The 17,205-nt window shown below is 36.7% G+C and overlaps 1 long non-coding RNA gene across 3 annotated transcripts in view; it reads right to left on the minus strand.

The window, feature by feature from the left end:
- The window catches only part of LOC136052346 (uncharacterized), a 98,717-nt gene that overhangs the window by 704 nt on the left and 80,808 nt on the right, over positions 1-17,205 (minus strand). For all 3 annotated transcript variants that reach the window (XR_010622542.1, XR_010622541.1, XR_010622543.1), the window contains exon 4: positions 12,078-12,173. This is a non-coding gene — a long non-coding RNA (uncharacterized LOC136052346). The remainder of the gene's footprint in view (positions 1-12,077; positions 12,174-17,205) is intronic.

Consider the following 17,205-nt stretch of genomic DNA (forward strand, 5'->3'; position numbering starts at 1 on the left):
GTGATAGATGGACGGTTGGACTGACTCTTGTAGGTCTTTCCAACCTTTGTGATTCTACAATTAGGGAGACGAGCGTCTGCAGGAAGAGAAGATGAAGCTGTGATTTCTTTTTTTTTTTTTTGGAAGAACTGATGTCCTCTGATTACATCACCTGGATTTGCTTAATGTCTTTGAACATAAAATCTGACACTTAAACTACACATCCTATCTTTAATTTGTATGTGATGCCCATCTCCTTTTCCACTTTCCTGTGGAAATAAGTCCAACTGCAATAACAATCAGGATCACTACCTTCCAACCCACCTTGCTATATACTTGACCATAACACAAACAATTATTTTGGGTAACGCTGCCAAGCACGTTTTGATAGAAAAATGTGCTCACTATGCAGAGAATCTTAAATAAGGTATATGCTTCTGTCAACCAGACTTGGCTTTTTAATAGGTGCTATTAACACATGGTCACATCTAACATATGTGCTACCATTGATTAGAAGCTTTAGTAATCTCAGTTCTTCATGTAAAGCAGGAAAATAACGTCAACCAAAGTCAGGAAAGATTGTCAAAACTATTAATCTGATGTTCTTGTACAAACTGCCATCCTCACCACAAATTCACTTTTGGGAACGCTGCATTTTCATTGTGAGAAAGATTTAAATGCTTGGAAACTGTTTTTCTTTGTAAAAGATGTGCAGTAAAACAGTATACGTAAGTTCTAACTTAATTAAGCACATCAGATGAAACAATACATTCTAAGTCTTAGCAATGAAATAGATTTCACATTACAGAAATACAGTTGCACTAATAATTCTGGTTTGTAGAAAAATGTATTTTGCCCCATAACACTACCACTTTAAATTTTAGTCCTTAGTGAGAAAAGGCACTTGATGAGTAGTACTGAGGAAATGAACAATTCGGACTAGATTACACCAGTTGCCTAAATAACTCAGCTTTTCATAGATTTAGCCTACAATGTTGTATTTACACCTATGCACACTTGTATTTGTTATTAGCACAATCACGATAAAGTTAAGTGAGTGCAACAAAGAATAAGCTTTGTATTATATCAGTTCAGCAAAATCTGTAAATGGTTCTGTTTGTCACGATCATTTTAGACCTACTGTAGTTGTAATTGTGGGTAGCATTTTGTGAAAAATAGGCATAAAATTAGCAAACTATGTAGTATGCTTGTTTTAAAATGCTGTTAATACTTAAAAATTAAATTCCACCTCAATTCCTTCACCAAGAACAATGTTCTGAGGTTTGGGCTATATTTTGCTTGAGCTTGGTTCATCCCAACAGTGAAGATGCAGAAGCATAGGGGTCTACATACATTAAGACAGAAATTCCTTGTGCAGTCCTTGCAAACTACAACCGCACTGGGCTGATTATTTCTGGTCACTTTTATCTCTCTTTCAGGCTGATTATTTCTGGTTACTTTTATCTCTCTTTCAGGCTACACACTTGAAGAAAAAGTTCACTTGCAAGAGCAGAAGTAATTTCATTGACCATGTTAGACTGTAATCAATCCTCAGTGCTTAAAATCCTAAACAGTCCTAAATTCACAGTCACTGTAACCTTCGTAAGGACTAATATAATTTCAGCAGGGACCTAATTAACATCGTGAGGCATGCCGCTTTCACCATGGGAGACTTCTGTGGGAACATCATTGCTGAAACACACTGGCAGGGGATGCTGAGCACAAAGGGGGATGTGGCCTCACCTTCCCATGGTATATCAGGTGATAATGAGAGAACTGCACCTCTTAAGGGACGTGGAAGCAAAGGCCTCTGCTGAGCCTGCCCACTCACGCAGCTGAAGGCTGCATACATGCCTCAACTTCTGGAGATGCAATGACTCCTGAACCAGCTGTGTCTGGTTCAACATTTTGTGCCCCTTCTTAACCTTCCCTTTGTAGCCTGAACTTCATGTCTACAACTCCCGGCAACCTCAATGAATTTACTGCTAACAACAATGCTAATTATTAAGATGCCTTTTACTATTCAATTACTGTTTTTCTTTGGATACCAGTAGATGATCTCTATGTATAGTAACAGCTCTGTTACACACCAACACTTTCTCAAACTGTGATATGATTCAAATAAGAGACACAGATGGTTTTGCCACAACTCTTTGTCTCTTCTCTGATTGGTTATTGGTTACAGTTTTTGCACATGGAAAAAAAGCTCATACATACACTTGTTGCACAAGTCAATATGATTACTAGTCTCATTAGCCATCCAGCACAAAGCCCAGTTCAAGACCTAGATTGGGTTTACATAACAAAGACGTTAAAAAAGCGAGGAGGAAAATAATCAAAAATTGCTGCTCCTTGCCAGGGCTGCTGCACCCTCACTTGCGTACTGCAGCAATCCTGTGGAGGACACAAAAGCAGGCATCCTGTGCTGGTCCTTACCATCACGACCCGCAGGGATACTTCAAGCATAGCAAGCTGATGTCAAGTGCAAGGGAGTCAGCTTCTGTAGGTTTGTGTGCCAAGCATGGCATCTGGAGTGCTCTGCGGTGACCACTGCAGTGACACTGATACAGCACACATTTGCACCAGGAATGCTCTTCACGAATTGCAGGTAAGGAGCTCGGGTGACCAGACACAGAGTGCTGCCTGCTTCCAGTTCCCTCTGTACAACCTTTTGTATTCTCAGGTGACTTAGGCTCTCAGTAGATTTAGTCCAGTGTAAGTCTTTTTACTTGAGACTAAAGCTTTCACTAGTTAAACATTCATTAATGGACTCAAACCATGGCTTCAGGTGCTGGAGAGTAAGCAGATCTCTGCCAGCATTCAGTGATGCGTTGGAGAATTTGTGTCCATTATTCATGATGTTGTTGCTACAGGGTCTAATTTTACATAAACCGAAGTCACAAGAGAAATGTTATGATAAGCAACTGTGAAGAGTACAGGAAAAGAATGTCACATCAGTTGGTATTAAAGACATAGTTCAGTATTGCATTTCCTGATTTTGAAGCCTTTTGGGAGTGGAAATAAGAAATTGGCTGGAAAGTAACAAGGCAAAACAAAATTTTGAAGACCATCTTCAAAATTAATTTGTCTTCTGGATGACTCAGTTCAAATTCCCCAAATATAAAACAATACAACATTTCTTATTTACAAATGAACACACTTTACAGTTCCTCTTAGATCCTTTTTCAGAACTACTAAAATTGTATCCTAGATATCATGTGAGCTACTGCTCTGCATCTGCACTGGCATGCCAGAATTTAAGACCTGGGTAAAGAATATGTTATATTGTCTATGAAGTTATAAACATGTACACCAACAGCATCAACTCACTAGAAGAGAAAGCAGACTGGAGGCCACCTCTCTGAAAATACGTCCTCTCCCTTTATGAACGTAAAAGCCAGGCATGTGAAAATACCAACTTTCCTATTTCCCAGCATTTGTAGTAAATATGCTGGACAATAATTCAACTCTGCCTGTAGGATAAATGACTTCAAAGTAAGCTTCAGGCTCAGAGCCCGTGTAAATTAAGATATACTTCGTGTGATACATTTCAGTTGTCAAAGTGGGTCACGCGTCTGAGGCATTTCTAGACTATTTTACTTGATGTAAATACTCTAAATATATTCTCATGTTTATAGAGTTAACATTTTATTTATCACATTTCATTCTCTAAGAATAGTAGAGGAATTAGATTTCTAAGAGCCCTCATAGGGTGAAAAGTCAGAGCAGTTCTCTGCAACCTTTCTTAACTTTAGGTAATACATGCTCAGTTCCAAAGGGAACTTCATACTTGATCTATAACACAGAAAAGCTGATACAGTAGAAAAAACTGATAGGCGAAGAATACATACATACTGCACACATATCTAAATGTCTCCAAATTTTTACTACCTCATAGCATTTTGGGACAAATGGGATTTCCTCAAGACTTTCGAGCGCTGAGTATTTGTTCAGCTGATTGTGACCAAATCATTCCAGGATCAAAGCTATAAAAAGAAGAAAAAAGAAAAAAGAGTGAAAGTAAGAAGAAGGGGGGAAAAAAAAAAAGACAGATTCTGGTGTGATTAAAATGTGAATACAGTTTGTAGGCCAGAACGTACATTCAGACAACCCAAAAAATCCAAGGAAATCCAAATTGGCACAGCTATCAATATATCCACTAGGTGTCACAAAATAATCATACAGATGAGAAACAATTATATCTACGATGCGCCAAAGTGCTGCTTTGAAATGAAATCTGCCATGAGCACAAATGCAGGAAAATGTTACAAATCTCATGAATATACATATTGTCAGAAGTGTACAGGAATATTAGACATGACACATAAAAGCTGTTGCTAACTGTGATGTATGTCATGTAATGGATTCACATACAAACACATAACAGCTCCATTAAATAAAATCTTCCCGAATCACAAGATCAACATCACCAGTTCTCAGAATTACAAGTCTTAGGTACCTTTTTGTTTTTTAATGCTCCAGCTAATGGATTAATGTCAGATTTTCTAAAGGTCTGTGAAATTCTCTCCTGACTAGAAGGAAAACACTGCAAAGAAAACAAGTTCTGAAGAGTTGGGGTATAAGAAACAAAACTACTTCATTAAAGTCAGTATAAAATCACAACGGTGAACACATCAGAATCAGGAATAACATAATAGATGTTTCTTAGACTCAGACTCTTCTTATGGAAGGGTACACTATGAAGATCTGGGTAGAATAAATACCAAATTGAGAAATTAACCTCTAAATGGAGGTTCTTAGATGTTTTTAACTATTCCTGGATCATTCTAAATTCATCGTGTGTGCATCTGCACTCATCCAAAACACAGACAGTGTTAAAAGATTAAGCCCAAACTGCTGAAATAAGTACTCCAGTTTCCCAAATGGTCCTGTAATGACAGTGACTTTCTTGCACAGTTGCAGAAAATTTTTATGGGCCACACAGTGCACAGTGTGAATTTATCACTATTCACACATGTACATACTACACTAAATTAAAAATATTGTAATCAATAGCATATCCAAGATCATAGAGTAGAATAAGTGAGTTATCACGTGATGTTTTTATCATATAATATGAAAAAGGCTACATATGCTCTGCTGACAAGTACCATTCAAAAAAGCCAGTCTAAGCAATGTTAATAACACTTAGCCCTCTTCAGAAATGCAGTAAAGAACATTACTTTAATACTATGCTCTATTCATAAGCCATTTTATTCACCTTGTCATAGTAAGTTGTACAACATGAAGATATAAACGTAAATGTAATTAAGCTCACAATAGGATTTGGACTTTTTAGATAATATTTCTCGTAACATTTCTTCTGTAAATGTCAAAGCTGAATATGAGATCTCAAAGTTTTGAAATACATTATAATTTCAGGACTGTGGAATGGACATTTTTCTTCTATCCCTAATCTCCCCTCCACTTTTGAGGGAATCAATTAAATACTCATGCTTACAGGAATACAGGTACAAAGTTGAGAGAAATACATACATACATATATATATACACACACACACACACATATATATATACACACATATTTACACACACACACACATATATATATATTTGCTTTTAACGCTAGCATAACTTTATTTGTATATTCTAAAGGAATCTGGTGGCCGTGAAACAAACTTTCAGGAAAAAACAGAAGCTTTTCTCCTACATTCCCCCAACACTAAAAGTATTATTTGACTTTAAAGAATCGCCCAAACTACAGAACACTCAGAGTATCGTGAAGTCATTAAGAATTGTTATTTGATTTCAATGAAGCTTTGAGTTCACTTCAGGGAGAATCGTGTAGAAAAAAACTGGTCCTACTCATCACAGAATCCAATAACCATAGAATAATGGATCTCGAAAGACCTCTGGAAATACCTAATCCTTCTCAAAGCAGGGCTAATGAGATCAAGTTTGTATCCAGTTGAGTCTTGGAGACCGCAAGGGGTGGAGATACCCTTTTTTAACTCCCAATACACCACATGATGTCATGATGTGGAACATCAGCAACACAACAAAAATCATAAAACCATAACATGTAGCCAACTTGAACATTTGTTGCAGTGTTTCATCACTTTGGTAAAAAGCTTTTCCTTATCTCTGACTGGAATTTTTCATTTTCCAGCTTGCATCTGTTAGCTTTCATTTTATTTCTGTGGCACCTTTGAGAAAAGCCTGGCCCCATCTTTCCTTTACCTAACATCAACCCTGTAGTTGTAGATAGCAGTAAGGTTGTCCTTTTGCCTTTCTTTCTCCAGTTGGGCAGACCCAGCTCTTTCAGTCCCTCCTTGCTCACCATGTACTCCAGTCACATACTGGCCAGACTGGGGTCCGTCCCTCTGCTGGACTTGTGCTAGCATGGTGGTTGCTACCCTGTACCTAAAAACTGGGTACAGTATTCAAAACAGAGTCTCACAAGTGCTAAAAGGAGAGGATCCCTTCTCTAGAGCTGCAGCCTTCAGTCTTGCCAATATAACTCTGAACACAAGTAGGTACTGCTGGAAGGGCACAGGGCTACCTGATATTCACCTTTAGTATCAGGACTACCAGATCATTTTCTGCTGAACTGATTCCTACAAAGCTGGGCCCCAGCCTGTGTCACTATCATCTCATTGATGACACTACTTCTCAAATTAACAATATTAAGATGGTATTGTTTTTCTTTATTTGTTTTAAATTGAAAGCACATCTATCCTAGGCCTGCCTTGGCCATAACACACAAAAAGTAAAACAGCTTAGAAACGTGAATGTATAGCAAATGTGTATCACCCTAGCTCTTAATGATTTGCATCTAAAATCCTTAATAGTACTGTTAGAGCAGAGCTTCCACTCTAATCTTACAGAAGCTTTAGTTTATAACAAGATATCAAGTCTCAACAGCAGCATACAAGAAACTTATTTTTGGTTAAGATACACTAGCAAATCCATGTAGTTCAGAGGTCTGGCACTCATGTAAATCAGTATTTCACTTAGCAGTGGAATAATTTAAAATTAAATTAAGAACTGTAATTATATTTTACTATCATTTAGTTCTTTATATCATCTGCCACTGGAAATAAGCTCGAAAGAAGACATCCAACCCCAAATGCACTATTCTTGGAAAGTTTATATTAGATGAGAACATTTATGCTTATAACATGATTTTTTTTTCAGCTTAATTCAATATGAGTAACTGGTTCAACTTGGTTTCTGCTCATTAAAGAGCAGTTGGAAGGAAATGGTTAATCATTGTTTGCCATCTGCTGTAGAGAATCTACACTATACAGAAACATTTTTGCAGTCCATCTAAAACCACAATACACAAAGAGAGCAAAAGGAAAATACTGTTTCCAGCTATACATATATATTTTTTCAGTGCATGGTAGAATTGTAAATATTTTGTGGTTAACCCTCTCTCACTCTTTGACAGCACTTTCCTCTGGACAGTGGTCTCTGTGGCACATACCACATCATTTAGCAGTCCTATAAAGGTACAGCAACAGTGCTGTGGAGAAGTGTTAGTGGTCTGCTCAATAACAACTTAATCGTGGAGAGCTAACCTACGAAACCACAAGGCCATCTTTCAGAAGGTCAGAAGTCTGCAGGCCACATCAAGATGCCACCTGTGAACTTTGCTGCAATCTAGAAAAATATTAACATTAGTGGTTTCAGCTATTTTCTCCCACCTTTCTTTAACTGTTAATTAGCAAACTGCTTTTGTGTACTCCCCATCAGATTTCCTAGCCCATAGGCCCTTTCTATCAGCTCTCTCAGTTCTGTAGGTGTCCCAGGAAGGCTCTGAACTCTCTAAATGGCTGTTTTTATCAAAATCAGCTCTAAGTTTTTCTAAACATAAACTCCAGGACTTAAAACATATCAAGTCAAGAAAATGCAAAAGATCTTGCCTTCCTACAGGAAAAGAGAAATTAAAGATTGGTGACTATTCATGCTATTTTCTGTTTCATCTTTCCCACCTGGTAGTACTGACAAAGGCTGCATCAGTATTAGAGAGGGAAGTAAGTTGTTATTTTTAGATAAGTTTTGGGATCCACAATCTTCCACAAAAATTGTATTTTTCTTCATTGTGAAACAAAATACATCTGAATAATGTAAAAAAATTCCCCACTTAAAACAAAAAGATTGCTGGGAAAGGGCACAAAGTCCATAAGGTTTTATTAAAATACACACTACTAATAGATGGAAAAAGTATCAGAAGAAATGCTAAGAGTGAGGAAAATCAACACTGCTAGGCCCATTCTCCTATCAAAGATCTATTATTAGTGGCCATAATTCAGTTTATTGAAGTCTTCTTCCAAGATTGATTCAAGTTCATTTTGGTAGTATCAGCAGGGATGCCTGGCTCCAATGATCTTAATACTGAGAGCGCTAAAGACTGCACTCTTCTAATAGAAAACAAAACCTTGTTCCTCTAGGCCTTATTGCAAATACAGAACTCATAGCATATTCAAAGGTCTGTCAGTCAAAATATTTTTCCTTTAAAAAAAAAAAATCAAAAAGAACACCAAGAAATAATCCACCTGACTTTTGCCTTTTACAAGCCATAAACTTTAACCCTCCTCCTCCTCTTTGCTGATCTCTTGAGGTAAGTAACTAGGGGGACTTATTCTTACACATTTCTGAAACCTGCAAATAGTTTCTAATTTGGGACATCTTGTACCACCAAAGATCTTCAAAGGGGATCATCCAGTAAGCCTTTGGAGACTTCAGTGCTCATGACTCACTGCTGTCTAATGTGCACTAGGGGACCTGCAAGAGAGTACTGTTGGAAGTCCCCCTATATCAGAGCTTGCAGTAAGAATAAGAAAGATTTAATGAGAACAGTGCACAGTAAAAATATGGTTTTCCAAGAACTCAGGAAAAGATGTTTGTAAATCAGATAACAGTAAGGTGGAACAGAGAAAGGTCCTTTGGATACTCGGAAATTACAGAGAGTTTGGATTCATTTCACAACTGTACAACAGATTTTCAAGATCATCCTCTTGTACAAGTATTTTCAGAAAAATAAGTTCATTTCTCTTGGTTTCTTCAGATGGTATAATAACTAGTCAGACTCGCAAACTACAACACTGTTTATTTCCCAGAGCTGATCCATGCTGAATGATTTTAAATATCACTGTCAAGGCTGTATATCTTAAATATTCACATCTGCATTTCACTTCCACACCTGTAAAAATTATGTTCCTATCTTTATGAACTAAGGAGTACAAATTTGTAATATCCACGAACCAGGCCTCAGAATCTTTGGTGGTAAGGTCACATTGGTACACAGACTGATAGATGTTTCTTGGGGACCCAAATCCTACAGCTGTCTTTGATAAGATAAGAACTGTAATTCAACAAACCCCTGAAACACAATCAGGAGATGTCACAGATGCCAGTAAGACAGGTTGCTCAAAACTGCAGGGAGTCTGGCCTTCAAGTCAGTCCCAGGAATGAGGAAGGTACTTTTCACACCTTTCTTCACGAGTAAAACGTCTCTTCTCAGATGTACCTGTGCTGACTTCAACTGTTCACTGTGCATGTCATCATACTGTATCTTATTATTAACAGATTTAGATAAAGATCTGACCTCCCTTTCTAAAGACAGGAATGCTCTTTTATAGCCACACAATACTCAATTCAGATTCTGGTTTCTAGAGATTAAGACTATATCTGTATGGACATCTTAAACCTACCTACAGACTCCTAAAGTAGTCCTAATATTTCCTGCATCTACCCATATGCTTCTATATTGTTCAATATTTAACTAAAAGATTTGAGCTTTAGGAATAGTGGACCAATTCTCAAGACCAAAGTCCTGGCTCTCCAAATCACCCTAGGTGCTTAAAAGTAGCATTCTGTTAGATAGAACACAGCTTTTTCTTGAATGTGTGTTTCCAGAGCTGTTCAGGAACACTATAATTCTCCACCCATAATAGTGAGGTTGGCATAAGTGGTGACCTGAAACACCTGCAAAATTCTCATTCATCTTTCATCTGGATCCAGCAGAAGCTGTGAGTCAAAGGCCACACCAATAGGAATTCAATACCAACCATCTTCACATTATGCAGCCATTTTTTTTCTGGGAAATTTTTACATTTTTAAATCTGATTAAAAAAATCCATTAGGAAGGACAATCAACACCTCTCTACCAACATATAAATAAATAAAGCAAATTATTAATGCTATAGTATCATCCCTAATCCAGCAGGAATCTGGCACAGTAAAACAGAAGGTATGGTCAAGTATATGCAGTCTTAACCTATGACAAGACACAGCTATATAGGGCTGTGCTCTTGTAGACGTAACTCAAGGCATATAAGAAGTCCATACTCCGCCCTTCTTCTGGATAGATCCATGTCCTCACTTGAAGATTTTTATATGTTTTCCATTAAAAGGAAACAATTTCTGTAGCATTCAACTTAGATCGAATAAGTGTTGTAGTGATGTAGAGATAAAAGTGATAGCATCCCTTCAAAATTTAATAGCCATTTTCAACAGTTCAAGCATATTAAACTCTTGCTTTCACCTATGGTACAGCATATCCCTCTTAAAATTCTAATGATGCATAAAATAAAGTACCTTCCTACAGCATGACTCAGAAATGCATAATATTCCTTTCTTCAAATAATGGTAAAGGAAACAGGTACAAAGCAAAGGCAAAAGAGTTCTCTATTCTCATCTATAGTTTTATACTGAAATCTCAAGCATCAGACGAGCAGGGCTTTTAGGAAAATGTCAGCAACCGTAAGAGTTACATAAGATACGGATAGAAAAATATTTTGCAAAGAAAAATGACAGTCACTTGAGAAGATGATTTATACTTCAGTTTCAGAATGCAAGCAGCCAACATGTGACCTGACATTTACTAAAGGAATCAAATAGATGTTCAGCAAGATCACAAAAGCAAAAGTACTAATTGTTCTATACAAGCAGTGCCTCTCTGTACTAGAGAAAGATCTAGACTACCATACAAAAAAAAAAAAAATTTATATAAAGAGGTCACAACAGGCATTCCTGTGCGTTGTGTTAATTTACAAAGGCCAACTTATGATGTTTATGCTGGCCCTTCTGCATCATGTTCTTTATGGACAAGAGAGATTCACAATTCACATTCCCTGGGTATTTTACGTTACTCTGCAAGAGAATTTGACTGTTAAAGCGGTGCATAAGGAATGCATAGCTGTTGACTTCACTTCCACACCTGACAGAATATGATGAAAAGGGCAACAAATGCAAGGATGTCCAAATAAGGAAGATGGTTGGTCAGGTGAGCTGACTTAGACTGCAAGTCCTATTATATACCTCCTGTATGACTTGAAATGATTACATGAGCCCTTGGGGCCCCATTTTATTACTTTTTAAATTGACATCATAATTCCCTTTCTCACAGTGATACTGTAAGGCTTATTCATTAATGGGTTCAATTCAATGTTGGGCAGATGATCAATACAAATTTTATGCATCACTGAAGAACCATTTAACCTCAGATCTTAAGTGGCACGTAGCCTTGTGCCAGCCTCTTATCAGCCACTGTATAAATATTATATATGCACATTACTGACAGTATGAGGGACATGAACTGCCAGTATAGTCCTCAAGTTACAAATCTGCAGAATGACAAACTTAATAGAACATATCCTCTAAATAGAGCACAAAACAAGTACTAGCACATTTATTTGTAATGGCTGTACAAGACAAGAGAAAATCGTATAACTTGTGCACTAAGTCTTCAAATAGAGTGATTTAAATGAATTCATGAAATGATTATTTTAAAGCCTCAGAAACTGACAGTCTCTGGAAGGATTTTCTTTTGGTGTAGGGAGAAGCAGTTCTTTTAATGACTCCTGCCAAGAACACAGTTCATGATTGTGACCATCATTTATTTATCTCTAGAAAAACAGCTACAATTAAACACGATAATGACTTCAAAGATGTATTTTGAAGATACTGGTAAAGATATATGCTTACTCTGGCAATCACACAGACAAAAAATTTTTTTCAAAACATTTTTTTCAAGGACTATTTTTAAAGTTTATTGCCAGAAAAAAATTTTATCATGGAAAGCTCTACAGCAGCAAAAAATTGATCTGCACTGTGATTCCCATAGATACCTTGTTATTTACTTTGCAGAGATGACCAATCTTCACTTCTTTCCTCTTCTAACTTGGTTAGCATTCACCTCATAACTTGGCTCCCCCTAGGTCATTCTGTTTCAAAAAGGAAAGAAAAACAATTATCAAACATTTCTATTATCACTATGAGGGAAGAAAGTGAGAAATGGACATACAGACACTAAATGCACTCTTTCTAGAGAGTTTTATTTGCAAGGACTTTTGCTTCAGTACATGGGCAGTATCCGACCTCAAACTTATTTTGAAAGCCTTGATCAAGGTAAGTGGCCCTCTGTGGAGGGATGACATTACCCTCACAGAAACACTATGAGTTAAAATTACTGAGACTATTCAATTAAGTTGCTACTAACATTGAACACATCAAGTAAAAAAAGTCTCCTTTACTTTCACAGCTGATTTTTTTTTTAACATTTACTCCTAAATAATGGAATTGCTTATAGTCCTTTAAAATCAGTATTACTATTGGTAATACAAACATTAACTGTGCTTTGACTAATCCATCAGGAAAGGATAACAATATATCAGGTCTAAATTATTCACAACATAGTATTCAGCAACTCAGTCTCTGCAGCCAGTGATACTAGTATTTTTTTTTTGATAGTACATGCATATCATTAATTCCTTTACAAATGGTTTGTAATCACACTTCAACATAAACACCATTAATTGCATATAAAAATATATACAGTGTGGTGAAATGATCTGTTTTCTCACATTGTGATCATTTTAGGAAAGCAATACGATAGAGAAATTATTCTAGGTCATCCCAAAGAAGTGTGTTCTCTACCTATTTAATCTATTCATTTACTCATTCTCAATCTATTCACTTATTGATTCCTATTTTCTCCAGCTAATTCTGCAGCTTTTTTGATGAAAGGTTACGCTTCTCCACAATGTCCTTAGTATTCATATGTGTAGAACCCAGCAAATCTCCTTGAAGCACTAACTTTCTCAAGTAAGAGACACTAATACCTATTTACTGTTCATTCCAACCCTTTCCTTTTTGTGAAAATAACCATTAATGTAACTGATGCTTCCATAATGCAACACAAAAAATAGTTTATATACCAAAATATTTTTCTATTTTCTTTCAATCTGTTTCATTATTGCTCTCTCATGCCACAGTTTACCCTTATACCATTTCCACATTTTAATTCAGTAAGATTTTTTCTCTTCTGTCGCTGCTTCCATAATTCACCTAAGCACTAAAATAGTCAAGCTTATTTTTCTCAGAGCCACAGTCTTAGCAATGCTTTATTTTTCTTGCGTGGTCAGAGATCAGCTTCTCTTCTACTCATCCAGTGACATAATACTTTGTTCTCTATTTAACTTCCTCTGAAATGTGCTAGTACATCTGTGTGCCATTCCACACAGCTGAAAGAAGAAAATTGCATGCGTGTATTTCTTCCTTAAATTAGAATACAGGTACTATACAAAATGTACGTGAAAATAATCCTTAGCTTCAGTCAAAAATGTGGCAAATGTATCTGGAATTTTTTCTGCTGGCAATTTCACAAGACGGGACAGAAATACTGTTGATAAAGAAACTCTTCAAACTTGACTGCCTTAAAACTGTATAAAGAATGTGTTGATACAGTACCATATTGAGATTTTATAGACATAGTTTTCAGACTGTTCCATTATTACAGTAGGCTACAATCCTGCAGATGTTTAGACATGAAGAACTTCAGTCACGTCAGTATTTTTTATTATTAGGTCTTAAATTCCTTCTTCAGAGAGTTAATGAGAAATCCCCTCACTCTTAGATTCATAACAGAAGAGTGGTAGTTGCTAGGTATTCTTGTAGTACATTCTTCATGCTTCAATATTAAACTTCTGTCTCTTCTCTTATAAAGCATTATGCCTATGCTTCAAACCCTTCAAAGTCTTACTTAAATGTTTAATTTGTTGCATATGTCTACATATTGTTTTGAGTTGGGATATTACTAAACATCAGACATATTGCTCCCTGATCAACAAATATTACCATCTTTAACAAGAACGGTACTAACGTTGCAAGTAAAAGCAAAAGGAGAAGCCAAACAGCAGGAGCATGTTAACTACAGTATTCAAAACTGTACAGTAAACTAGCCTGAGAGCCAGAGATCACACAGTAATGCATGTTTAGAACAGTGAGTAAAATTAATTGTCCTCTGTGCTTAACATCCACATACTGAGATAATTAAGCTATAAAATACATATTGTAATCCAAAGTCCCAGAGCTGGTGGTGGCTCCTCCCTAATCCAAAGCACGAAAAATGGGGCTGAACACAAACTCATCAATTAATGGCTGACAGCAGAAATCAATGTTCTCATTTTAGCTTAAACTGAATATATCTTTGAAGGCCATTGGGATAAGCCATCCTTTTTAATAGGTTTCAATACTTTGAGCTTTTGGCTTCCCTGCTGTGCACAAATTCAGAAGTTCCCCAACTTCTTGTTTCTACTTTCTTGTTATGTGTTTAAAACTGTATTTTAAAGATGTCTGGTGCAATTTATCAACTTGGTCACAAAGATGGGACTACTAGCAGCTTATAAAAAGGAAAAAAATACTAAAATGTAGAGGAAGAAGAGTTGTGCACAACCTGAAATACTGTTATTTTGACAACTATGATGTAAAAAACATTCTTCACTTTAAAGTGAAAGGTAATCTAAAATTTCTTGCTAATTCCTAACATATGCAACAAGACATACAGCAAAGGGAAAGAAAATACAAAGGATATTTAATACAAAATACAAATGAAACCTGATGGTGGTCATTTAACGTAGTTAACTAGCAAACTAAAGATGGCTGGTTTCTTCACAGCAGTCTGGATAAGGAATCCTACACTCAGAACAGGAATCCAGCAATACATAACTCTGGAGTACAAACCACCACTGGATTACTGTATACACCGTGCAGAGCAAAGAGGTTTCAAAATTTTAGTTCCTTGATCCTAACTTGATATTTCTTTTAGAAGGCTACTCCAGGAATGTATTTTAAAACAGAAGAGGAAAATTCTCTGGTTTGGGAGTTACGCTCTAGTCCATTTCAATGGAAAGAAACATGTAGATACACTAGCAGAACAACACTCAGCTCCTCCTTTTTAGTTCATGGTTTCATTTATGTTATTTTTACTAGTAATGATAGCAATGCAATGCAAATTACTAAGTATGTTGTATAACTAACATATTTCACAGTAAAACAGAAAAGACAGAATTAATTGTGCAACAATGCAAAATACTCACCTAATGGAGAGAAAGCTTGCTATCCCTGTATTTGATTAATCAAACACAGACCACAAGACAGACCAAAACGTTAGCGCTATTTCTTTTCAACCCCTTAAAGTGTAGCTTGCAAGCTTTTTTTGAAGGATTTGTCACCAAGAGCAGTATGTTCCAATTTACATTATCTCTCAGCTGGTTTTCAGAAATCATAACACCACTGTTCCACTTTTATTTCCTTCACATAATAGAGCACTAGTAAGCCCTAAGTAGGCTATTGCATTTTCACAAGTTTCACAGATTCTTCCATGAAGAATTACAAGTACTTCTCCGAGTAGTTCCCTTCAAGAAAATACTTCCTTTCAGAAATATACTCACAATGCTGGCATAGTCCATAGCAACTAGGTTTCAATAATCTAATACAACACAAGAAGTTTTCAGAGTCACATTTCTGTTGACTGTATTCCCACAGAAAAACTCTCACTTCGAGTAACAAAAAGAAGTTCCTGAACTTACGTAATTAACAACACTCAAGCAAAACAACCACATTTCTGTTTCACAAGAAATGAAGCATTAGTTCACTGAGACATATTATTAAAACCTAATCACAAATGGAAGTATGTGTCAGTATTGCCAGTTACAGAGATGCTGCTTCTACTATGATGACCAGATTGGAGTTTAACTCCTCTAAAATGTTTTACTAATACTTGTGATCTTAAGGTAGGATTCAGAACAAAAAGTCACTTATGCTCAAAACAGCCCTTGAACTGTTTGGCGACCTCAGTTGCAGGTTTCTACATCTCATACTTCTTTACTTTATGTAATATCATTCAGTTTTCAAGAAAAGTAAAGATTATCTCCTACGTTCATCTTGAAAAACCATAATCCATTCCTAGTTCATCTGTTCAAGATAACAGCGGTGGAAGTAAGAAGACATCTCAAAAGGAGAAAATGGTATTTGTAGTCAAATACAGACACACGACTGACATTTCAGAGGCAAACACTACTAAAATATAGTAGACAATGCTCAAGTTGGATCTTCATGATACAGCACCACTGACCCCACTTTAGGAAAGCGCTGACCTAGACTGCCAGACTGGCCTTTGGTTTAGTTCAAGCTGGTAATTCTTCAGTTAGAACTTTTAACTGAGGAGGCTGTGCTCCTGAGTTGTGCTTAATAAAAATGCTTATCAACATTTCTAGGCTGTAATAATTTACAGTCAAATGCCACATCAGAATACAAGCAAGAAGACCATAACTGCAGATGGAGAAGTGCTAGATCTGAAGTACAGTTCATTCATACCCTGCAGCACCTCTCCAACTCACTGCAGAACACATTTCACAGCAGAAATTGTTAGCCACTGATACCTAGTTCTAGGATTCTTACTGAAACTTTCCATGGAAAATGCTTTAGAAATAAATAATAAAAAAAATCAGACATCATCTGCATTTATTCCTTGTAAAAAGAACTGTGAAACCTGTAATGGCAGACGTGCCTGCTTACAGAAATGTGGCTCTATACTCAGAAGCCACACTGCCAGGAGGGTGTTCTTGCGATCAACCTCCACATGGCCAACAGTACCTTGTGCCTTTGGAGTGACAGCACCAGAGCACCACCCCTTGTGGCATCTCTGGTCCTGCTCAGGGGAGCACAAGGCCTTCCCTAAGAGCTATGTGAAGCAAACTTAGTGCTCCTTTATGTCAAGCACAGGAGATGCCTGCCAGATATACTGATGTGAATGGTTCCCCATGCACTGGTTGTGAAAAATAAGCTGGGTAGCCAGAAAGAACACAGCTTGGTGGATGTAATACTATAAAGGGATCAGGACCAGGGTTGCAAAGTCTTCAGCTACAGCATAGAAGAACAAGCCCAAGCCCAGCATATACAAAAATGAAGGAAAAG

This window comes from Cyrtonyx montezumae, unplaced genomic scaffold (genome assembly GCF_038088225.1).
Source record: "Cyrtonyx montezumae isolate F1298 unplaced genomic scaffold, pur_monq_1.0 scaffold_3, whole genome shotgun sequence".
Lineage (NCBI taxonomy): Eukaryota > Metazoa > Chordata > Aves > Galliformes > Odontophoridae > Cyrtonyx > Cyrtonyx montezumae.